Here is a 25,471-nt window from a genome sequence, read left to right as displayed (position 1 = left end):
AACAACTGGACACTAGGCATCACAACCCCCCCCCCAATGTGCAAGCCAGTGTAAGCAGCTCATTTCCCATCATCCTCCACCTGACACTTCTAGCTCCCAAACCACTATTTAAAGTCAATTCATCTGGATCGCAGTCAGGGTTTTATCCCTCTGTGATACTGGTTAAAACTTCACAAATAAAACCAACTGCTTTTGCAGAGGCAAACCACCCATCAAGCCTGCCTCCCCAGTATGGCCGACTCTATATACAGGATGCCCGATTTCTCATAAATTCTGGTTCCAAAATCATACAAGCATGATGAAAGGGAAACATATGGAAGTATGTAATAAGACTTGTTTCCATTTCTTCATGTTTGCACAAGTTCCAACATGCAAAGTAAATGGAGAAATAGTGCTACTCAGTGCGTGGGACCTGCAGTCTAGGACTAAACTCTTTGTTTCTTCATACCCCTCAACTCTAAGTGTCATAAAAACTCCCAGTACGAGTACACCAACTTCTCCATGCATAGATTTCCTTCCACTTACCTCCTTTAATGTCTTTCCATCTCTTTTGGTCTTTTCATGCCATTATGCCCAGATTCCTCTTTTCTGCCCTTATCTTGCCAGTGTTTTTCCCACCCGTGACTGATTCTGCAATACTTACCAGTATGGTATTTCCATTTCCCAAACTCTTTCTTTTGAACACTTCCTGGTGCCATCTGATTTCACAGTGAAGCATGTTCACCCTTTTACAAACTGTACAACCTGCTCCACACAAGAACTCGCTGAGCCATATTACAGTCTCACACCCCAGCCACAGTCTCACACACCACCCACTTCTCTTGTCCTGGGTTTCACTTTCCCCAGCGCAGTCCTTCATTTATTTTATTTAATTATTTTGTTTGTTTGTGGATTGCAAACTTTTGTAACCTAAGGAGAAATGTTCCACTTTATAATTTAATGCACAACAGCACTACATTTGTAGAGATAATGAACTATATATAGCAGTAAGCAATGCACAGGAAGATATACATGAAGGATAGTATACAGCAGTAGAAAGAGCTGTATTATTTACATAGGATTTTTAGAAGGCTATAGGGATGCTCTACCTGCCTTGTTAATCTGATTTCTCACTAGTAGTAGAGTTCAGTGCTGCTTTAACTCATTAGTGGTGTTGACCTTAAATTATAGCTTCATAATGTACAATCAGGCTTACAACTGTTGGTCAGAGAGAAGTTTGCAAGCCATTATAGTTTGTTTATATTATCTATTTCCCATATATTTAGTCATATTTTTTAATTCACTTAATTATCACTCTTTTATGTATAACAGCAGTGCATGGATATTCTTACAACACTGTAAGTTACAAATCTATCCCTTTGGTATTTTATACTTAATTCCAAATTTAAGGAACAGATTGCCTTGTCTTATGTTTATCATATAAGAACTATGATTTAGTAATAGTAACTTGAACAGACCTAGGCCATTTGTTGCAGTAACACTAGGCAGAAATAAAATTTTATTAATCTGCATTAGAGTGCTTGAACTGAAAGGTTTACACTATTTTCAAATATATTTTACTTCTAATTGTTTGCATTGTTAATGATTTATGCCACAAGGTACATAACTCTGGGTCTGTGACTGTAAGTTTAAATAGCTACAATGTCAGGAAATAATACAATTCGTGGTAGGGTGTGTTTTTTCAAGAGTGAAAAATGGAAAAAGAAAAACAGATGGTGAGCAAGCAGTGTGATGGGGAGAAGGGAGCTGTGCCTGTATGTGTGTGGAAACTAAAGTAAGTGATGAAAACTACAGCATGTATCTCCTGTGTTGATACAGATTCTGGTAGGGCACTGAACACTTTTCACTGGTATGTTGAAAAGATTTTCCTGTCCAGAGCTCACTCAGCTGTCATGGCAGAGTGAATGAATAAATGTGAGCATAAGTTACTAGCAGGGAGATGAAGAAGGCAGGGTTGTAATGAATGTGCTGGCAGTTGTAAATGGGTGTACTAATCATTAAGCACTTCAAATGTATTGAAATACCTAAACTGTGTCTGAACATAAATGATAAAAAGTGGAAAGCTACAGTACACATAGCACACCACAGGGCCAGGTTTGTCTGGGCTCTCTTAATAAAGATATCCGGAACTATCCAACACATTTTATTAGGTTTTCTGCCAATCCCTAACGAAGCATTTAACAAAAGTAGGATGCTAGACAGGAAATGTGACCAAAGAGAGGACAGAATAACTCTCCACAGAACTTCTAGCCAAGGTGGATGCAGTCTTAGGTGGATATATGGCCTGGATAACATATTATTATAAATAAAGCTATAAGCCAGTTCAGTTATATTGGCTTTCATAGCAACTTCACCATTGATGCCTTATTGTATGTGCAGGAATGAATAACTTTATTGCAGTTTATAGTCACACCAGCACTTATCAGTACATCCAGAGAAATACTCTCAAAGTCCTATTAACCTGAAAAATATTCAAAAATGTCTCTGTTTAAGAAACACTGTGTTATAATGGAGGGAAAATCAAAGGAGTTAAGAAACAGCTGAAAACTGGGGAGACAGTAAGTGTACGTGCACTTCACTCTGATGAGTGTTTGAGAAAAGTTACCTGATAAAACTGTAAGAGATGGTGACCTTCTGTACTACTGTAAATGGGGGGAAAGAAGCACATTATTACCACAATAGTGCACTTTCTTCAAAGATGCCTTAGAACACACTTAATCAATACAGTATTCCTGCAATGTTCAGTTGTCCAGGAACAGCAAACAGAATGAGCAGAAGTTATGGTAGTGTCATATAGCAAGTTCCAAACTGTTGTTCTTTAGCAACTCTCCAGCCTGCTGATCTATATATATATATATATATATATATATATATATATATATATATGTGTGTGTGTGTGTGTGTGTGTGTGTGTGTGTACTGTTCTTCTGCAGTCATTTTATTATTCATGTTCAACAAAGCAAGCTTTCTTAACTACATATTTTTATTTATTTATATTTGTTTATTCAACAATCAAGCAAACAGAGCAGCTAACGCAAAGCATTCCATTTTCGAGGCCGCCTTGAGTACTAAGAGATGGAGTTAACAGACAGTGTATACAGGTAGTCTGGTGTGGCCCTCAAAAGCTTGGTCATGCAGACTGCAAAACTGAGTAGCTCGCTTTCAAGTGCCCATCTCAACACAATGTGAAAAAGGGCAGTCAGTCAATGTACTTATAATACTAGAGGACAGAGACAGCAAAGTATGTGTGACTTACATAGGACATAAGTAACAATGTCCTAGCATTCAAAACATGGGCATTCAGCAGAAAAGTGCAAAACTAGAGTAATCCCAAACTATATGAATGAGAGTCACTCTAATTACATTTTGCATCCAACCCTAGCTACAGTCTGGCCAACATCACCCTGCACTGTAACCTTGCTAACAATTTGTAAGGATGTATTCATCTAAGATGGGTCAGAGTTAAGGGTACTCACTAGTGTTGTTGTGGTCTCTGGTAGCTTAAGAACAGCAGGAAGGATGGGGGGACATCAAAACAAAGGTTAGGAGGTTAATGAGGAAAGCTTAAAACGGTACTCTTCAAACAGATATATGTATTTCAAAATGTTGCACATCATTATTACAGTCGACTAAGCAAACAAAAAAGACCAGTCTACAGCGCTACCAGAATCAGCTGCACACACACATACTATTCAACTTCTGGGTATTAAAATAAGTAGCACAGGATAGGCATAAAAAACAATAGCAGAGGCTCTGTTTGAAACTCCATTCCCAAGATACATCACAGGAGGCATCAGTTTTATGTCTACAGATTCTAATACTACATAATACAAAAATGTCACGGATACATTGCACAATGCCTTCCTACATTACTGCTTCCTCTTATCATTAACTTTCTTAGTTGTTTGAGATCACAGTGATACTGGGGTTGAGGAATATACCTTTTCCCTGGTATTGTGTGATCTTCGTGTTGGAATATTTAAGTAGCAGGGAGTGTGTGCCCCTCACATTGTTTTCAGTTACATGGTGGCACGTCTGCTGCTCATTTTTTTTTTAACTTTACATCAGTGTTTTGAAAATTGATGTTATTCAGTATTTATCTTAGCCAGTGTACTGTTCTGCAGCATAATAGTATCCTACGTAATACTGAATACCAGTATTCTGGAATAAGTAGAAGAAATATAAATGCTCCGTTTCTGTGAATCTTTTTTTATGTAGTAATTCACTTACTTATCTTGCTGGAACTCCTTGCTCAGCAATTTACAAACATGTTTAAAATGGCAAATTACTCTGCATAAGAACTAAAAGACAGAGAAGCCTTTTGTAGACTCAATCTGTGTTACCCTAAAAAAACAGCACAAAATTAAACTCCCTTAATTTTGGACAGGTTGAAAAGAAGCTAAGTGGAGTTAAAACCAGTTCTTCAGAGAGTAAACACTGATGCAATGACATTGTTTTCCTGGCTGAGTCTCTTATACAAAAATAAATTGCCCACTCTATCGCAACCTGTTGTCAAAGATAGAAAAGATGGCACCCTCAAAAGAATCTTGCATGTCCCTTCTTGATCTCTTTCAGAGATAAACAATTAGCCACCTTTTTTCGGAAAACTGAAGATGATTTGTGCTGTGTTTCTACTTACATTGCAAAGGCAACCCTTCATAGTCTAACCAAGCCCTCTTCAGAATCCCAAACTCCTCAAAAATAGCCACAAAGCTTTTAAATGCCAACCCTCACCTCCACCTAAATATGATTCCCCTTAGCTTCTCCAAACTCTTTCATTCCTTACCTAACCATTCCCTTCTACCATCCAAATTCTTTTCTCCCTTCACCACAAACTCATCACACTTACTTAAAAAATCAAAGCATCTATAATCATTCTACTTGCTTCCATCCAGGCGTCTTGCATTACTCTTCAAGCAACAAATACTTTGCCCTCATTATACCTCCTTGTCATGGAAGCAAACATCTCTCTGTCCTTACTTGACTCACTACATTAACTAACACCATATGTCTCCCATTACTGTATGTCTAACAAAGTCTGGTACTCCCTACCCACCTCCTTACTTACCTACTCTAAGCTTCTCTGTTTCAGTGCTCCTCCTGTTATATATCCACATAAATCTGTTGAAAACCTTTTGAACCTTCTAACCACTTTACTTTTAGGAAGTCCTAAGTCTAGAACATAGAACGTAAGTGAGCACCATCATGTGCACCAGCCCTAGGCTGCATGACAAGGAGCCCACCTTCCCAAAATTATATTCTGTATAGTCTCTTTCAGGGTCTTAATCTGATCCTTTTATACTGTTTAGCACACACTGACCTTTAAAGATCATGTGCAAAGTTTTTTTTTTGTCTGTAATTATGCCTTCACCATGTAAAGTAGAGTTTATGATTCCAAAATATGTAGCTTTTACTTTGCTTAACTCAATAGAAGTTTAATAAAATTCTGTTTGATTTTACTATATGCTTAGCAGATGCACAATTACTTCTTGATTCAATGCTCTCAGGCTATGTTTTCTGATTAGATAATAGTTGGAAAAACACATTGTAGCAGGCTGGCATGTCTTTTGCACTCTGCAGCAGATTTCAGGGGCAGCTAACAGGCATGAAATGCACAGCTGCTCTCTCTCTCTCTATATATATATATATATATATATATATATATATAGTAAATGGAAACACAAGTTTACTAAACTTAATAAATAAAATTTCACTGAAGTAACTAAAGTAAAAAAACACATTTCAGGGTCAAAAAGTCAACTTTACATGATGAGGGCATAATTATGTAAAAAATAAATAGTAAAAAAACTTTGCATGTGAATTATATAGTTTTCATTCTCTAAAACACCATCTATCAAATTGCTAACAGTCAAGAGCTCCCAGATACCATCACAACTGATATCTTAAGTTGTAATTCCAACCCAGATGCCTCAAGAAATTTCTTAACCTTTTCAAGCACTAAAGAGAGTAACCTCTCCAAATCAAGCAAGAAGACTATGCAGTCTGCAAACAAATTAATACTGCCATATTACCCCATAAAAGTTCTGTCAAACTTTACCCTGACTGTCAGCACAAGTGCACCTATCACCCTCAAGAACAGAAGGGGAAATTATTCCTGTTGCATCCTGGTTCCTACTTCCATGTCTCAGATTTACCCCTAATTGCCAGTCCTATTTTAAAGTACCACAATTCTTCTGTCCTCCCTGGGGCCTATACATTTCCATGCTAGGAGTTTTGTTTCTACTGCTATTGGCTCATCAAAATGATTTATTGTGCCCTATGTTCTGCCTCAACCTAATTGTCTCCCTCTTAACCTGTATCCACCTCACTTGCAAAGCCTACCCCCCACCTTCTACTGTGCCATCAGCTCTTTAACTTGGTTGTAGTTATTTGAATTCCCTTATCAGGCTTCACATTTCTTCTCCCTGCTTCTTCTTCCTCAGCTCATCAGCTTGTCTGCTTGACCTATCATGTAATCTTTATCTCATCATAACAGCCTTGGTTAGAACTGCCCCCAAAGATCTTTATTATTTTTATTTTCTATTACCTCCCTTAGTTAATCCCAAGTCTACCTCACAACTTCCACATTTTAGTGCCAACGACGCAACAGGTATCAAATGTATCTTTGATGCTGGTAAGATCAGAAGACTTGCTTGGGCTTCCAAGATGGCTGCACATTGAGTAACAGTTTAACTCTAGCTGTCCCAGTGTGAAAACAGAAACTCAACAGGGAAGGCCAGTAGACTTTTGTGTTTATGAGTAAATTTCAGTAACCAGCTGGTAAGTGTACTGCCTGGAAGCTAGGAAAAAAGAAATACAGAGCACCTGGAAAACATCAGCTACAAAAAGTGAGAAATAAACACTGACTGGGAAAAGTCTGCAGCTGTTCAGCAAAAAGCAATGCAACCTCTAGACATGACTTCCAGTAACCTACAGGAAGATATAAGACAACTGCACACAGACCTGGTTAAAATAAACAAAAAAAAAAACAAAACATTGATGGAGTATATCAACACAATCAACAAAAGGCTGGAAAATGGAAGAAGTTTAAGATATTCAGATGAGGTCATTAAACTGCAAAAATCAGAGGCTGAAATGAAGAAAAAGCTGGCTGAATATGAGACTGCTCAGAAAGAGATGTTTCAAAAAATAACAGAATTAGAAGACATTGCACGTAGGGAAAACCTGAGATTTTCAGCTTTACCAGAGAAGCTGGAAGGAACAGACTGCATTAATTTTATGAAAGCACAAATAAGCAACTGGAATGGTATTCCACAGCAGGAGATGTTAATTAAAAGGGCACATTGTGTGCATGCTCCAAACCTGGCTATAAGAAATCAACCTAGAACTTTAATAGTAAAGATGCAATCCTACCAGCAGAAGGAGTTGATTCTAAGAAAACTGGCAGAAGGACAAAAATACTAAAAGGGGGGAGACAACAGAGTGTTTATGGAGAATGATTACTCACTGTACACCAGGCAGAAAAGGAGTAAATTCATTCCACTATTCATGGAATGTCGAGATGCAGGTGTGAGATTCAAAGTGCTGTACCCAGCTGTCTTCAAGGTATGCTACCCTGCAGGGACAAAATCATTTTTTGGTGAAGGAGGAAATGCAAAAGTTTGTCCAACAAAAAGTGAGTTGTGAAATAGAAGGATATTCTACTTCTTGTTCTTCTGGTAATAAAGACCAGGGATAGACTGTACCTGTGAAACCTTTTCCACTGTTTCAACAGAAAATGTTGGGGAGAAGGAAGATACCATGAGAGTTGACTAGAAGAATTGAGAGTATGTTTGAAATGAAGCAGAGACAGGATTTGGGAGTTGGAGATGAACAGCAATAAAACCAATAATTAATGTGGGATTACAATGCAATAATTATGATTGTGAAATAGGACAGAAAAAGAAAATCTGGAAATATTGGACTTTTTCAGAATTTGTTGGACTTGTGGGGGACTCTAAAGTATATGCCCTACTTCATGTCACTAATGTTCAGAAAAATGCTTTGGGAAGGAGAAGAGAGGGGAGAAAGTTAACTGTAAGTAAAGAAAGTGTTTTTTTCCTTAATAGTACTATTTTGTGGGGTATGGTTTTCTTTGCATGCTATAAAGTAAAAATTTCTCGGTTATTTTTTTAAGTGTAATGGGAATTGTAAATAGGTGCTGTTGTTGTTTTTTCCCTTTCTTTCATCCTTCTCTCTTTCTTCTTGTTCAGTTTTAAGAAATGTAGACACTGCAAAAGCCTGGCTAAAAGAGTATGACAAAAAAAATAATGTGTTTTTTTACATTTTTGCATGGGGGATGAATAAATTAAGGACCTTAGATTGATTCAGCAACTAGTTTTAAGAGAAATAAAGTAAATTAAAAAGAATATTGAATATTATGAAGCTTTTTTCTGACTGCGGTGGTGGTGCTGCGGTAGTGTTGTCGCCTCATAGCAAGACGTTGTCCCGTTCGATTCTCAGCTAGAGCGTTTTCTGTGTGGAGGCATACATGAATGGGATGTGCCTTCGTTGAAGGTTGTGCGTCAGGGCTGGTAACCTGGTACATAAAAATCCACTACCAATCATTAGCGGACCGGAGTTCTGCTGTGGCGACCTCTAACCAGGAAAAGCCGAAAGACACAAACAAACAAATGAAGCTTTTTTCTAGCAAATGAATGTATGCTTAGTAGCAATTCTGTATCTGAACCTCATGTTTCCATGGAAACAATCTGATAAAAAGAAATTGACTGGTTCTCGTGTCTCCATGGAGACAATCTGATAATGAGAAATTGGCTGTCTGATTCTCATGTCTCCAGGGAGACAATCTGATAAAGAGAAATATGTTACAGTCTGGTGGAGAGTAACTAGCTGCAGGGGGGAAAAAAGAGACTGGCTAGGAGATAAAGTTCTCTGAAAGCATTCAGGGGTTTCCCAGCTGGGAGAGGTATAAAGATAAGTCAGAACCAGTTAGCACTTAGTAGAAGCACAGGGTGCACCATGCGTCTTAGCATGGATAACCTTTCTTTTAGGTTAACTCAAGTTTATGAGTGTGGCTGTCCATTTGGGGCATTTGTTTCTTTTAGGAGGGTAAAACTTCAGTAACTGAAGATGTATATAATTTTGTGTATTAGTATTAAATTAATAGGTTTTAGGAGTATTGTTTTTTTTTTGAGGGCTTTCAATAAAACAAAGTTTTGTAAGACGTAACATAGGCTCAAATGGGTATGACAAGAAACAACTACATAAAAGTTCAACCTGCCAAATAGTGTATACACATAACACAAAAGCTGGAACTAGAAATGTAATAAAAAAGATGTTATACATAAAAGGTGGGAATATTTTTTTAATACAATGATGCTTTCTGTAATGTCTTTAAATGTCAATGGTCTCCAGATAAATACAAAAAAGAAGGAATAGTGAACTATATTAAAAAATGTAGAGTGCAAATAGTTATGTTATAGGAGACACACTTGGAAAGAACTGAAAACGTGAATTTGATAAAGAAAGGTTTTCAGGATGGTTATTCAGTGGAATATCTAGAACAAACAAAAAGAGGAATACTTATATTTATTGCAAGAGAAGCTCCAATAGTGATAAAAGAAGATAAAGGAGATAATAATGTTAGATTTGTAGTGCTATGGGGCTACTGGTAAGGGAGGAGGATTATACTGGCATGTATTTATAGTCCACCTAAAACTGCTATAATGGAGCTTAAGAAAATTTTGGGAGAAATAATCAGTTTTCAGCAAGGAAAATCACTTATAGGTGTAACTAGAATTTGATTTGCAGCAGTGAAGATGTGTCTGGGAGGCCTAGAAGAGAAAGTATAAAAAGAGGGTAGATTTTTGAAGAAACTTATGAAAAGATTTGGCATGGATGATGTGAATTCAGTAATAGGAGTTATGAATGAATTTACATATTATTCCCCGAGATATAAAAACTGGGCTAGGCTAGACAGAATTTACATTTCACAGGAACACGTGCATTTAATTGAAGGTCTTGCTATGCACCCAATAACTATTTCAGATTATGTACCAATAATAACTAAAATAAAAACACAGGGTAATGAAATAAAAATGAGACACTGGCACTTTCCCACCTATCTGTAGAAAAGAGAGGAATTTAATGAATGGGTAGTGGAGATTATTCAGGAGCTATTCAAGAGGATAGAAATTACTTCTGAAAATATAGCAAGGGAGTAGGATAAAATTAAAGTGGAGTTTAAACATATGGTGGTAATAAAAGAAAGGGGGCTATGAATTATTTAGAGGGACTGACAAATGTTAAAAGTATTGCAGAATAGGGGAATCTCACAGAACAAGAAGAGGATCAACTGCAGAATGCTAAGCAGAAAATAAGTGATTACCTCCATAATATGAATCAGTTTAGAAAGATTGCTATTAAGCAACTGTTTTTTGATAATAGTACTAGAACACAAAATCTTTTAGCACAATGACTCAGGCAACCAAAAGTAGAAAGAGTAGTCACTAAGCTTAGGGAGCCTATAACAAGGATGGTAACAAGAGATCCTGTAGAGGGATTAGAAATATTTTGGAAATTTTATGAAAGCCTCAATAAAGCAGAGAAATATGGAAATCAAGAAATGATACAAATGGAAATGTTTATGGAAGAATTAAATACGCCAAGGTTATAGGTAGATGAGGATCAATTACTAATGATTAGGATAGGAGGAGATGAGATAAAAATTGTGATGTATAACCAATCCAGGGGAAAGTCCCAAAGACTAGATGGTATTCCTGTAGAAGTTTGGAAGCTAGGAGGGAAAAACTGATAAAGATCTGGAAGGTTTTGTTTAACAGTATTTTAAGAGGAGGAAAAGTACCAACATCCTGGAAGGAAGCTGTGGTAGCTGTAATAACTAAAGAGGGTAAAGACCCATCAGTCCAGCTTCATACAGGCCCATTTCAATACTAAATGATGATTATAAAGTGTTCATGTCTATAATGGGTAAAGGAATGGCAAAGGTACTGCCAAAATTGATAGATATGGATCAATGTAGTTTTGTGGAGGGGAAGCAAACATTTGACAACATTAACAGAACATTGATGATCTAGAGGGAAGAAGAATGTAATAAAATACCATTGTTGTTGGTGGGTCTTGATGCAGAGAAAGCATTTGACAGAGTAAGCTGAGACTTTATGAACAGTGCAATGGAAGCTTTTCCATTTCCTGAAAAAAATTATAAGGTTGATTAGGAGGATATATGAGGGATCAGAGGTGAAAATTAAAGTGGGTGGTGTCCTCTCTGATAATTTCTGCTTCAGCAGAGGAATCAGGCAGGGATTTCTTCTTTCCCCTTTGTTATTTGCATTATATTTAGAACCACTGGAAAAACAAAAAATAAGGGACTCAGAAATTCAAGGTTATAATTGGTATGGTAGTCAAGAAAAGCTGGCTCTAGCTGCAGATATTATTGTATACCTGACAAAACCAGAAAGAGACATTACAGTGTTGTGGAATATTTTGAGACAGTTTCATATCTTTTCAGGATAAAAAATTAATGAAGCTAGAACAAAGGCAATAGTGGTAAATTATGTACTCACATATGAATTGGGTCAGCAATATTCATATTTATGGGGACACAATAAAATGAAGTATTTAGGAGTATGGATTAAAAATTATTCTGGTGTGACAACTAAGGATATGTGGGAAGAGACTAAACAGCAGATAATACAAAAACTGAGAAAATGGAAACTTCGTTACATGGATATGGATAGTACGATAGAAGCAGTTAAAATGTTTTTAATCCCATTAGTCTTATACACTGGTCAGGCATATTTTTATGGACCAGAGGAGACATGGTGGATAGCAATTAATAAAGATCTGAAGAACTTTATCTGGGAGGGGAAGACGGCAAGAATCAAGTGGGATAAGCTGATTCTTTCAGTAGAACAGGGTGGATTGTGATTACCCAATTTGAAGGGGTATTTCATAGCTGCACACTTAAGGCTCTTATACATAGCACAAGCTGAAAAATATAATTCAAAGCAGAAAGGGATGATGATGAAATGGGGGGGGGGCTCAAGAAACAAGGAGAGACTGGGATTTTGGATGCAGGCCTTTCAGGAAAATAACAATAATCATACAGAACATTATATCTAAAAAGTAGCAGGAACTATTCTTAGAACTAAGCCAACATGGGAATGGAGAAATGAGATTCTGTAGATGGGATGACTGCAATTAGGGATATAGACAATAGGCAAGAGGGGACTGGAATTTATTGGAGAAAACTGGCAAAGGAACCAAGGTATTGGGAGCAAATATCTAGAGAGGGAAAGATGATAGAATGGGAAGATGCTAAGAATTTATTTGGACTACAGGTTAAAGATTGCCTTCCCTATCAAGGATTGATATCAGAGTATAGGCAAACAGGAAAAAATATGGGGTTCTAAATGAAAGACCAGCACTGGTAGAGTTTTAATAGAATCTAGAACAGAACTTGCCATTAAAAAAAGGAATAATTAGTAGAGCATATAAATATTGCATGATAGCTATATGAATCAATCAGAGGAGGTTAGAAAGTATTGGGAAGGGAGATTGGATAAGCAATTCATAAAGATCAATTGGAGGATATATGTATGTCTTGCAAATATGCAACAAAATCTAGAAGATTTAGGATTTTTGCTTGGAAATGTTTGCATAAATATTTTTATACTCCCACTAGACAATAGAACATTTTTCCTCAGTTAGACAGCAAATATTGGAGGTATGATGGGGAATAAAGCGGTAATTGGGAACATATTTTCTGGGAGTGTGTTGAGTTGGTAGACTTTAAGGATTCCCTGAGAGATGCACTGTTGGAGATGCTGGGTGGGTGGATTGGTGTGACGAGGGAGATGATTTTTCTGAACTATGATATAGAATCAGGATTGCCTAGACATAGTAAGGCCTTGCTGTGTCTAATTATGGTTTATGCCAAAAATGCAATTACTAGAAAATGGAAATCAAATTTAAACCAACTCTATTAGAAGTACTGAATATAGTAACAGAGAGAAAACAACTGGAACTGAGATCCTTAGAAAAAGGTAGGCGCAAACAACATAGGAAAAAATGGGAATTGTGAGAACAATACATACAGGGGAGGAATGAGGTTTAAAAGAAGGCAGGCCTTAAATGAGCTATGTAATGTTTGAAAATGATTGGGTAGATTATAAGTGATGTATAATGTTTGCAACTGGGAGAGTGTCAGTATGGTTTGTAATGTGAAATGCTTGCAAATAGATTGTGTCAGTGTGGATTGTTTTATTTTATATAAACCTATGATTGCCTGTGTTGTAAGGGATGGTTTAATAAAGATGTTTGTTATTAAAAAAGGGCAGGCATTGACTCATTTATGTAATGCTGCTTAGGTTATATGATATATAGCAATATATGTGAAGTATGTTTGTAAACATGAACTTGTTAATACAGTTTGATTGCTTTTATATAAATGTAAATTTGCCTGTGTCATAAGTGATAATTCAGGAAAGGTGTTTAGAAAAAGAAGACTTGCTTGGATTTATTTTCCAGTACTTAGATGCATTCCTGGGCTGCCAGACTGAGGTATTATCTGCCTGAGTTGGCATTTATTGGAAAGAGTAGGGCAGGGTTAAACATTTTCACTTATACAATTACTTATTTTTCTGTACCATAATTGAAACAAAGTAATACAAAAATAAAATATACCAATCAGTATTTCCAACAAACAAGAAAAAAAGACTATAACTGCCACTCCCCTATTGCTTATTCAGTCTAAATGACTTCTTATTTTTGTATTTAGCAATTAAATATCTTCCCCTTTATCTTATTCATTTTGTAGTATAGAATATACCCACATCTCCCACCTCAAATTCTCCAGATAGACCTCATTACCACATTATTGAATTTATTACATCTAACTCACGCACAGCTTTAATGCTTTCCATGACAACAGTGAGAGGTATTTGTAGTCATCAGGCAAGTACACAAGAGTATGTGCACTAGCTGCACAAAAGCACAAGTGAAATGTGATTCATAGAAACAAGCTGTGCTTATATGCAACCGTACGAAAATTGTGAAGAACTTCATAGGCAGTTGAGCAGATAATGAGATATACATTAGAAATGTGTGAAAAAGATGCGATTAAACTGCGGTAATTAGCTATCATGTCCACCTTTTGCAATACTGCATCTTGGTGCACAGAGTAACACTATGCATGTTGGGAGGAGGAAATACAGGCAGAGAGGGACCCATCACAGCTTTGGCAAGCAGTAGCTGCTTGACAGGTTTTGAATGGACAATGGAATTAGAAGGGCTTTGGTGAACCTGAATGGCCCACAAACTGGAAATGGATTTTCCTCTTACTGTGGATACCAGCCTCTCACTATACTTGCCACAGGAACATTTCAGAGATTGACTGGGGACAGGGCACCTCACAGATTTCAGCCTCAAGGATACTGTAGCAGATGTTCTTCATAAGGATCGCTGCTACAGTAGCCTAAGCTATATGGGTTGTATCCTGCACAGAATACAACAGCCAGCCAGCTTCCAAAGCATTCAGGGCACCTTACATGCACCTAAACCTAAAATTAGATTTGGGCACCAAAACTTTCAGAGCTCTCCTGTCACCAAAGAGAGCTCTGCTCTGTGGATATTCAGTGCTCAACAGTCGGCTAATGCTGTTCCATTCCTGGGTAGATAAGGTCTCTTTAGGGAAGAAAACTTCCGCTTTACTTTTTATGACAGAAAACCTACTTTTTTTCCTGAAAAATTATTCATTTTACTAAGAGAAAGTATTTTCAATGACTTTCATGCGAGCTTTGCACACTTTAAAGAGACTATTACATTTTAACTTTTGAGGTAAAAAGGTGTTTAAACTAATTTTTCCGTGGTAAAATGTATGTCATTTTACTTTTGGGGATGGAGTAAATGTTTAAACTGATTTTACTGTGTTTTGAAGTGAGAAAAGTTACTTTTTTACAACTGGCCCCTGGCTTCATCTGTGGCTTTTTGGAAAGGGTTGTATGCTAGAAGCATTCTAGATGTAGCAACTTGGTCCTTTGTGCACATTTTACAAAGCAATATAAACTGGATTCCTTGTGCAGGTCTAAGAGAGGCTCTTTGCTAGGACTTTTCTTCAGGAGCTCCTGGACCCTCAGTCTTTCTCTTCTCAGTCATTTTAACCTATGGTAATCTAGCAATATAGCTAAGGCTACTGCAGCAGTGGCCCTTATGAAGAACACACTACAGCTGTGTGAGCAAACTTACTAGAACAGTAGATGTCTGAATGATCACTGCTGCAGTAGTTACTCTCTTCTTCTATCTCCATATTTTTTTTTGTATGTGGTTTATGACAGAGTGTGAACCTTTTTACTGTTATATTTCTAGCATTGTTCTCTCAGGGTTTTAGCCTCCCTTTCCCTGTAAGCTTTGAAGGACCTGACACTCAAACTTGACTTTCAGCCAGTTTAGCTCAAGCTGACTGACAGTTTGGGTGTGTGGAAGGTGCCATGAAAGCTTTGTAATCTGAACAGGTTTTGTATCCTGTGCAGGATATAATCCATACAATTAAGGCTACTGCAGCAGTGATCTTTTAAACATCTACTGTTATGGTAAGTTGACTCACATGACTGTACTTTCCTTGATAGACTCTTGGTCCATGTGGATGAGCATATCTATTTCCCAGTGTCACCACAGAGACTGCTCATGTTCCGTGCATGCATGCTTGCCTCCTATGGAACGTCACATTTTCCTGGGAGGCTTACTATGATAGAATGCACTCACATGGCTATTATGGCCACACCTAAATCATCATCTTACCAGTAATATCTTTTTCCTCTGTACAAAGCAGGTCTAACATGTTGTTCAGGTACAAAGAAGCATAATATACAATTGGGCATATTAAACAAAAGCCATGTTCATCTTTTTTATTACACACTATACTGTACTTTATGGGATTTAACCTGCTAATGCACACTGTGGAGAAAAATGCTGCACTTCCTCTTAGGGATTATGTGATACGGTTTCCAAACACCAGCTACAACTTTTATGTTTTTCAGCATTTGACCTCAGTTTCCACATTCTGCCCTGAAATGCTGAGTTCCTTAGTATTACAATAAATGTTACTTACCGTATAGCCTTCCCCTAAACAGCTACATGCGTCTAAATTTAATTGTAATCCTAGCAATACCAGTTATCTTACAACATTTGTGACATATATATAATACATTTTATATATTTTACAAAAACAATGATATCATCTGTGTTTAGCTATCTACCTACTACTATATATTATTTCATTAATTACAAACACAAGCAATAATGAATAAAAAGTGTTAATTTACTTACAAAATTATATTTTTAAAACTTCCAAGACCATTGTAACTAACAGTGTCATAGACTTTCATAACTTCTTGGCCTACTAATCTCCCTTGGTCACTTGTACAAATAATACTGTAAACTATCAGTGCACCGTCTGAATTTCACTTAGTATCTATGAATACCACTTTGGGGCCATCCTGATTTAATCACGACTAGTGGGCTAACAGTATTAAACAAACAAATAAATGTTTGTACTTTCATGGATTCCAGTAGATACTGCGGTGGTGTTGCTGCGGTAGCATTGTTGCCTCACAGTTAGACATTGCCCGTTCGATTCTCAGTGAGAGCGTCTTCTGTGTGGCAGCATGCATGAATGGGCGTTCCTTTGTTGAAGGTTGTGCGTTAGGCCCGACAAGCCAGCACGTAAAAATCTACTGCCTATCATTAGCGGACTGGAGTTCCGCTGTGGTGACCCCTAACCAAGAAAAGCCGAAGGACACAACATTCAGCTCCTGTAGCTGTATCTTTTACTGCGGTGGTGGTGCTGCGGTAGTGTTGTTGCCTCACAGTTAGGCGTTGCCCGTTCGATTCTCAGTTAGAGCATCTTCTGTGTAGCGACATGCGTGAATGGGCGTTCCTTAGTTGAAGGTTGTGCATTAGGCCCGGCAAGCCAGTACGTAAAAATCTGCTGCCAATCATTAGCAGGCCGGAGTTCCGCTGTGGCGACCCCTAACCGGGAAAAGCCGAAAGACACAAACAAACTTTCATGGATTCCAGTAGCATCTGGAAGCTCCCCTTATCCTCATTTCAGCCCAGAGTTCCACATGAGTATGATCAGACAAGCAGCACATTTTTCAAACTGCCACCTTCTCCATTTATCCCATTCCTATCTTGTCCACTAAAAAGTCATTCTACCTAGTTACCTGCCTCTTCCAAAAAGGTGAATATGCCCGCCCCACCTCACGCTCACCACTGTCCCTCCATATATCCACCAATCCTTCCTTTCTCATCTCCTGTTTTAACTTCCCCTGGCTTTTTTTTTTTGTGAAATTGCATCATCCTGTACAATCTGTTCTTCAGTACTTATCAGAATTTGCAAAAGTTTGTTTTCTATGCTGATATATAATTTGATTTTTTGTGGAAGGGGGCTATGTAAGTGGAAAGAGGATCATGGCTGTGAGTCAAAAATAGATTATTGTTCAAACCCAAACATGCACACATATAGTATGGATCTGCTTTTATTCATGTTAGTACAAATTATCTCATCCACGAGGACTCTTTGACTGTCAGTAGGTAACTTATAGCCCTTTTAGATAGCACAGGTTTTAGGATGTATTTTTCACAAAAAATCTCATACAGAAATGAGAGTCGGGTCAATGTGAATGAAAAGATATTTGGGGTAAATATCTACATGAAAAAATGTCCTGTTTAAAAAATGGAAATGTGTAGAGCATCCAAGCTTAATTATGGGCACACATGTTTAGAAAGGATGGTGTGCACATGTCAAGATCAGGGAAGAGAATTTTTACAGCAGATATTTTGCAATATTTTGCAAATACAAGAAAGGATTTTTACCAGGAGAAAGATTTAACAGTTCACTTATAGCAATATTCCATGCATCTCTGATGGTTGTTAATGCTAGGAGCATTAGTAATATATATTATTTTATTTAACTAGAAATTTTGCTACTCTCCCACAAGATTGATGTTATTGCTTGTGAAACATGGTTAAAGAACAATGACTGGAAACCAGTTCTGTCAGAGTAAAATTGTTTTTACTGTAACAGACATTCTAACTTAAAATTAGGTGAATGCGCTCTTATAGGGATTAAATATTGTTATGACACATGTGACTATTACACATTCAGTGATAAAACCAATACTATATATTGTATAACTGTGACAATATAGACAACCCTGAACATATAACAATGTTGGAATGTATAGCTCACCAAAGTCAAGTGCTGATGACCTAGAGGAATTCATATCCTCCTTGCATGAAACACAGGGGAGAAGAATAATAGTGGCTGAGGACTTAAATTTACCAGAAACCGAGTGAGATAATATTGACTCAACAATATTAGTAAGGAAATTATTTACAACATATGTTCAGGAACAACAATTGCTTCAAATTGTAAAAATGCCTATCAGGGAACAGAACGTACCAGACATTGCTTGTGTTCCTAAAGAAATTACTGTTACTTCATGTTAAGTTTTACTACTATAGATGTGCACTGATCGTGGGGTTATAAGGGTTAATTATTGTTAGATAATGCTGCCAAACAGAAATCTAAACTAATGCACAGACGTTAATAATATATTATATGGAAGCAAAACAGTCATTATGTAAAATTAACTGGAGTGATGCATTCAGTAGAGAAACTGCAGAAGGAATGCGGCAAGCTTAAAAGAGAAATTTTTTGAACGCAAAAAAATAAAAAAAGAATGTGTAACATCTAAATCTAGGCAAACAACATCAGGATGATATATTTCCATGAGAGCAAGATATTTAATTAAGGTGAGAAACAAACAATATAAATGGAAAAGAGGTCAGAATACAACTTTGAAAAAGGAAATAAACAACCTGTACAGACAATTTAAACATAGTGTAAGACAACATCAAGAAAAAAATTGTTGAAAATTTATGCAAAGATATGGAACAAAATAGAAATCATTTTATGGATACATAAGATGTGGAAGGAGTAAATGCACACAAACTGAAAATCTGTGTAGTGATTCTAAAATTTATTCTCAGATACACCAGATTATAGATACAAAATCTTATGCAGAACCATTAGGTTCCACAAAAAGGGGTGATGAATTGTCTTACTAACAGCCACCCAAAAAATTCACCAAATGAACAACCAGTAAAAAAATAGACTCCACGGCTTCAAAAGCTGAATGTTTATTATACTGTGCAGTCCGTTCGACTCAGCACAGCCTACGACCACAGTAAATGGCTAAAACAGCCAGAATACACAACAAAACTCACAGTTGCACTCTGTGGACATTTTACTGCAACTGTAAGTTTTGGTGTATATTCTGGCTGTTTTAGCCATTTACTGTGGTCGTAGGCTGTGCTGAGTCAAACGGACTACACAGTATAATAAACATTCAGCTTTTGAAGCTGTGGAGTCTATTTTTTTACTAACAGCCAGGTAATCTCAGATACTGAAATCAAATTAGATTATATTGAAAAAGAACTGTGCAAACTGGACCCAAACAAAGCACAGGGAGGAGACAGAATTACTAAGAATTATCTGAGAACACTTCAGCATACACTTATAGTACCATTATAGAAGCTAATGATCTCAGCACAGGCAGAAAAACTTAGAAGATATGCAGATAAATATAAAGGAAAAGTACAAAATAAGCAATTTATTGAAGACCCAAAAAAGTTTTATAGAGAATTGGCAAACAAGGTAAAAGAGATTGAAATACTACCAAAAAAGAAGAACTAGATACATTTTGGAGAAGTATCTATGAAGATCCTGTGAAACATAACAATGATGCTAAATCGATAGAAGAAGTAAAAGAAAGAATAAGAAGTTTAAAGGTACAGGATATGAAATGGAATGAAGTAACAGTCAGAGAGATTGAAACAAAGTTAAGAAAAGCCTCAAATTAGAAAACCCCAGCCCCAGATGTAGTACCTAACTTCTGGTTAAAAGTATTAACATCTTTGCACGAGGATTTAGCCATGAGTAAGTACTATTTATATGCACACCCCAAACAGACACCAACCTGGCTATCAAGAGGAAAAACAATGCTCTTACTTAAGTGAACATGCAAGCTACCTAAAAACTATAGACCAATAACTTGTCTTCTGACGATGTATGAACTATACACTGGAATTGATGCTGACAGAGTTTATAATCATTTAGAAGAAAACTCAGTCATTGCAATAAAACAAAAGGGCAATAAAGGAAAGTTATATGGAACAAAGGATCATTTGTTGTTAAATAAAGTCATAGTGGAGAACTGTAAAAAGGGGAAGAGTTTAAGTATGGCACGGATTGACTACAAAAAAGCATTTGATAGTATCCCACATTCATGGATAAAAGAGTGCTTGGAAATGTATAAGATGTACCCTACACTGATCAGCTACATTACAGTGACCATGAAACAGTGGCAGACCACTTTGCAATTAAGCCATAATAAAGGACTAATTATTATTACGGGGATAAACATTCAAGGGTGGCTATTCCAGGGTGACTGTCACTGCTGCTATTCTGTCTTGCCCTTAACCCATTAAGTTGTCAACTTAACATGTTTGTAATTTGGCTCCTAGAGAATAACAAAGTGTAAAGACTTCTCGTCTTCTCCTTGTCGATGATTTGAAACTGTATAGCTCATCAGATGAGGAACTAAAAGTACAACTGCGAGCTGTCAAAACTTTTTCAGATGATATAAGAATGTCATTTGGCCTTGATAAATGTGCAAAAGCAACCTTTAAAGCAGGAAAACTGCAGCATGAAGAAAACATCAGCCTGGGACAAGATTGTGATATAAAAGAACTTGAGTAAGAGCGAGTGTATAAATATTTGGGAATTGATGAAGGATCAACAATAAAACATGAACAAATGCGAATAAAACTTAGTAAGGAGTATTTTAGAAAACTTAAATTAATCCTGAAAACAGCGTTGACATCTAGGAACAAAATCCAAGCTATAAACCAATTTGGTCTTCCTGTCCTAACTTACAGTTTTGGAGTGACTGACTGGCCCCAAAACACGTTGGATAAATTAGATAGGAAAACAAGAAGGATGCTTCATGCTCACCAAATGATTCATAAAAATCATTGCATACCAAGATTTTATATTCCCCATTCCGAAGGAGGGATGGGCCTCCTTGAAATTGATTACACGTAAAGATTTGCAATCATGGGACTCCACACATATCTGCTGACATCACAAGACCCAAATGCAGTGAAAGTTTTGAAACATGAGGAGAATAAATCTAAGATGACTTCCCTGCTTAGGCTAACAGAAGCATATCAGCATCAAGCAGGAATGGAAATCAAACCACAAGTGGAAAAAAAAACAGGCAGCAACTGAATGTGCCAAAAAAACAAAAGAAAGATTATAAGGTGAAGAACCAGATGAGAAGGCAAGAAATGTGGAAAATGCATAAATATAGTTGCAAGTATAGAAAACCTCTGGAGGAACCTCATTTTGATCAGGAACAAATGCAGGAATGGTTAAGGAGAGGCAAATTCAAACCAAGAGATAAAAGGTTAATATTGGTGGCACAAGATAATGGGCAATGTACAAGTTGGTTTACAAAGTCCATTGAACATGTGGGAGAAACAGACAAATGCAGGTTATGTAAAACAGAATTGGAAACAGTTGCACACCTCGTTGCTGGTTGTGACATACTAATGGCAGGAGGACTGTATACTGAAAGGCATAATAATATGACTAGACTGTTGCACTGGGGATTGTGCAAACATTATGGTATTGAAGTGGCTGAAAAACACTGGAAACATGAGCCACAAAGCATAATAGAAAATGATGGTCTGCATCACATGGGATCATCCATTGCCAACAGTTCAAAGACAGATGCTAGAAAACTGGATATAGTAGTCCAAGAAAAGAAGACAAAAGTAGCATTGATCATTGAAATAGCCACGCCTAGTGACTATAGTTTCCTGTGTACAGAAAGACACAAAGTCATAAAATATCAGGATTTGCAAGCACAAATGACAGCAATTTGGAAGAAAGATACCCAGATAGTTCCAATAGTAGTAGGAGCAACAGATCTTATAAAAAGATTCTACAATCATGTTTAGATATGCTACCAATACATGTAACTCCGTACGAATTGCAGAAGGAGTCATTACTGGGCACATTGCGGGTGCTGTGAAGAGTACTTTTGGCTGACATCAAAGAGTGAAGTAATGCTAATTTCATGAACTTTAATCCTACTTTGACTTAGGAATGGGATCCATTCCTGTCATGGTATTAGAAACCCAAAAGATTTGGAGAAATTAAAAAAAGGAGATACCATTATATCTGTTATTCACTTGGTTGTTTAAATATGGGGAGATTTCTCAAGCTTGAAAAGACATGCACTTGTTAAACATTTAAGAGCAAGGGATGTAGGATAAACCCAGAGTCATACAGACCCCGGGTCTATGTTAAGTCATTGAACGCTTAAAAAAGTGAACAATGATTTATCGAACCCATGTAAGCGAAAGCTTACAATCTCAAATGCTTAGAACAGCGATTTTTTCCAAGGGAAAAAAAATTGCTGTTCCACAAAACAACAAAAAAAATTTTAAAACATTACATAAAGTGGGGGCCTTCGCCCCCCCCACCCCCCTACTTAAATATACCAACTTAGAAATTACACTACAGTGACAAAAATGGCAAAGTAACAAAAGCGGCCAAGCGATTTCTTTCCCAGGGAAAGAATTTGCTTATATGCCGTTTCGCTATTTTGCCTTTTTGTGCTTTCAAGTTTGATCAAGACACTTTCGAAAGAATACATCTTCGATCATTTAATAGGAGCCTTACAGACCCATAAGTTTACTTTCTTGTTGTGGAAAAATAATGGAGAAGGTTATATAGGATAAATTATTATCAAAATTGGAAAGGTTGGGACTTGAAATCATATGTCAGCATGCATATGTTGAAAATAGATCTATCATCACCTGCAACATGATATTCTATAACAATATAATAGTTATGAATGAAAAATTGTACTGTGATGTAATTTATATAGATTTATCTTCAGTATGTGATTGGGTCATACATAAAACATGGATCAATAAATTAGAACAATTAGGTATTGATGAACTCTTGATAAGATGGTTAACTACATGGCTTACAAACAGGCTATGGCAAGTATCATACAGCAATTGGACAAGTGAAAATTGAAGTTATAGTCAGGGTGTCCCACAAGGCTCTGTCCTAGGCACATACTTATTTAGATTGTATCTTCCATATCTATTATTTTCACATGAGGTGTTATATAGTCTGTACGCAAATGACTTGAACATGGGTAAACTGATTGAATGTGTTACGGATAAGGCATGTCTGTAAAAGAACTTGAATAAATTGACCATTTGGGCCCATGAGAATAATATGCTGATAAAAACATCAAAAACTAAGCATATGAGATTTGCTAGACTTAAACTGGAATGTGAATATTTAATACAGCACAAAGTGATTGAAACTGTAGATTCATTTAAGGACCACAGTATTTGGGTAGATTCAGCTATGAATTTTTTTCTAATCATATCAATCGTTTAATGATAGTTACAGAACTATAGGTTGTATAAAAATATATAAAATCCAGGAAATTAGAAATTATGAAATCCATTGTTAGTTACATTAGACCCAAACCTGAGCATGGAACAAAAATATGGAAACCTTACAAGAAAACTAGCATGAGTAAACTGAAAAGAGTACAGTGTCAATTTAGCATTGCCATCATGGATGTGAAAATTTAAGTTATTATGAAAGACTAAAATATCTGAATGTATACAGTTTCTCATATATATATATATATATATATATATATATATATATATACATATATATTTAAGGAGTGACTGTATTCAGGTATATAGGGCATTTAGAGACAACTACCTCTTGGAATGTTTGAGTTTATCAAAAATAGTAGAGGATCATCACACAACCTATGCAGAAGATTCTATAGAAATGAGAAGTGTTAGCTGATTGGTTCTCTGAGAGAGTAGATGATGCATGGAACAGACTACCAAATTACTTTAAAGCAAGCACTAATTTAGATATTTTTAAGAACAACCTGGACACTTATTATGGGAACAAGTGTTTTGATATATTGGCAGGCTAGAAGGGCATGATTGCCCATGCCTGAAATGTTGTATGGACTTCTGCTTTGTTTTGTCTCTGTTTTGTCACTATAACTGGTACAGTACTATATTTTTCTAAACAGTAGAGAGTCTGGTAATGCAGGGAAGCATTACATTTGTACCAGAATGTCAGGGGGCTGAAAGACAAAACAGAATATGATCAGGCCTGAGCTCCATATAACTGCTTCAACAATCCTTGATTTGCTGTCTTCAGGAGATGCATATTGTTGATGAAGAAAGTAAATTGTTTAAATTAAGGTGTTTTTTCCAAACTACATGCACACTGGTAACTTTGGATACTTTATGGGTGACTCTTCTGATTTATGACTTCCAATGAATAGAAAGTCTATCCATAACAGACTCAGTGCAGACTTGTGCTAGCTATGGGAATTCACTGTAGTCCACCAGTCATCCATAGTTCCATAAATGTACTGAATATGAAAGACCCAACTTTTTGTATTAACAACAAAAATACCTGTTTCACTATTTTAAATTCTATCTCAAATTCCCCTTCTTCTGATTTCTCCCATTTGCTTCCATAACAGCTGTCTTGTCTGTGCTCAATTTCATCCCATGTGCCTGTATTTTTGTATTCCATGCCCCAATCATTAGTTGAAGTTCCTGTTCAGAGTCTGATTGTAATGTCACATTGTCTACATACAGCAACTTTGCTGCTAATCTGTTCTTTCCAGCCAGTTTGCTAATGTAGTCCATCACAAGTACGAACATCAACAGGCTCAGACCTGAACCCTAGTAGGCACCCACTCCCACTGGGAACCCCTCTGTGACTCTAAATACTGTTTGTTCTTGTGTCATTGCATCCTTATACATTGAAATATTCCAGGACTGCCCAAATCAGTTTTATTAGGACATTGTTATATGCTTTCTCCAAGTCTAGGAATGCCCAGTTGGACTCTTTCCAATTTTCTATTTTCATCTCCACTGACGGTCTCACTGCAAACACTGGGTCATTTTGCTGCATCTTGATCTGATTCTGAAGTGCTCTCTTCCCATCTTACTTTCTACTACTCTACATATTCATTTATTTACCCTCTCCAGTGCGTTCATGCAGTGTGACAGGCGTTTGATACCTCTGTACTGCCTACAGTTATGAATAGGAAAATAGTGGAATGGGTTAATAGCTTCAAATATCTATGGATGAGGAGAAGGACAGTCTAAACAAGGAGACAAAGCTAGAATCAGAGGTGCTGTAGCCAAATGGCATAGAGTCTCAGGAGAAGAATGTGGCCGAAGAATGCCAAAAAAAATGAAAACTAAGGTGAAAAATAGTGGTGCAATCAGTACATCTGTATTGTACAGAGACCTGGGCAGTAAAGGCATAACTGTTGAG

The sequence above is a fragment of the Protopterus annectens genome, chromosome 4.part1 (genome assembly GCF_019279795.1).
Source record: "Protopterus annectens isolate FY-2018-M chromosome 4.part1, PAN1.0, whole genome shotgun sequence".
Classification (NCBI taxonomy): Eukaryota; Metazoa; Chordata; order Ceratodontiformes; family Protopteridae; genus Protopterus; species Protopterus annectens.
The sequence above is the reverse complement of the archived record's forward strand: the minus strand, read 5'-3'. Positions refer to the sequence as shown.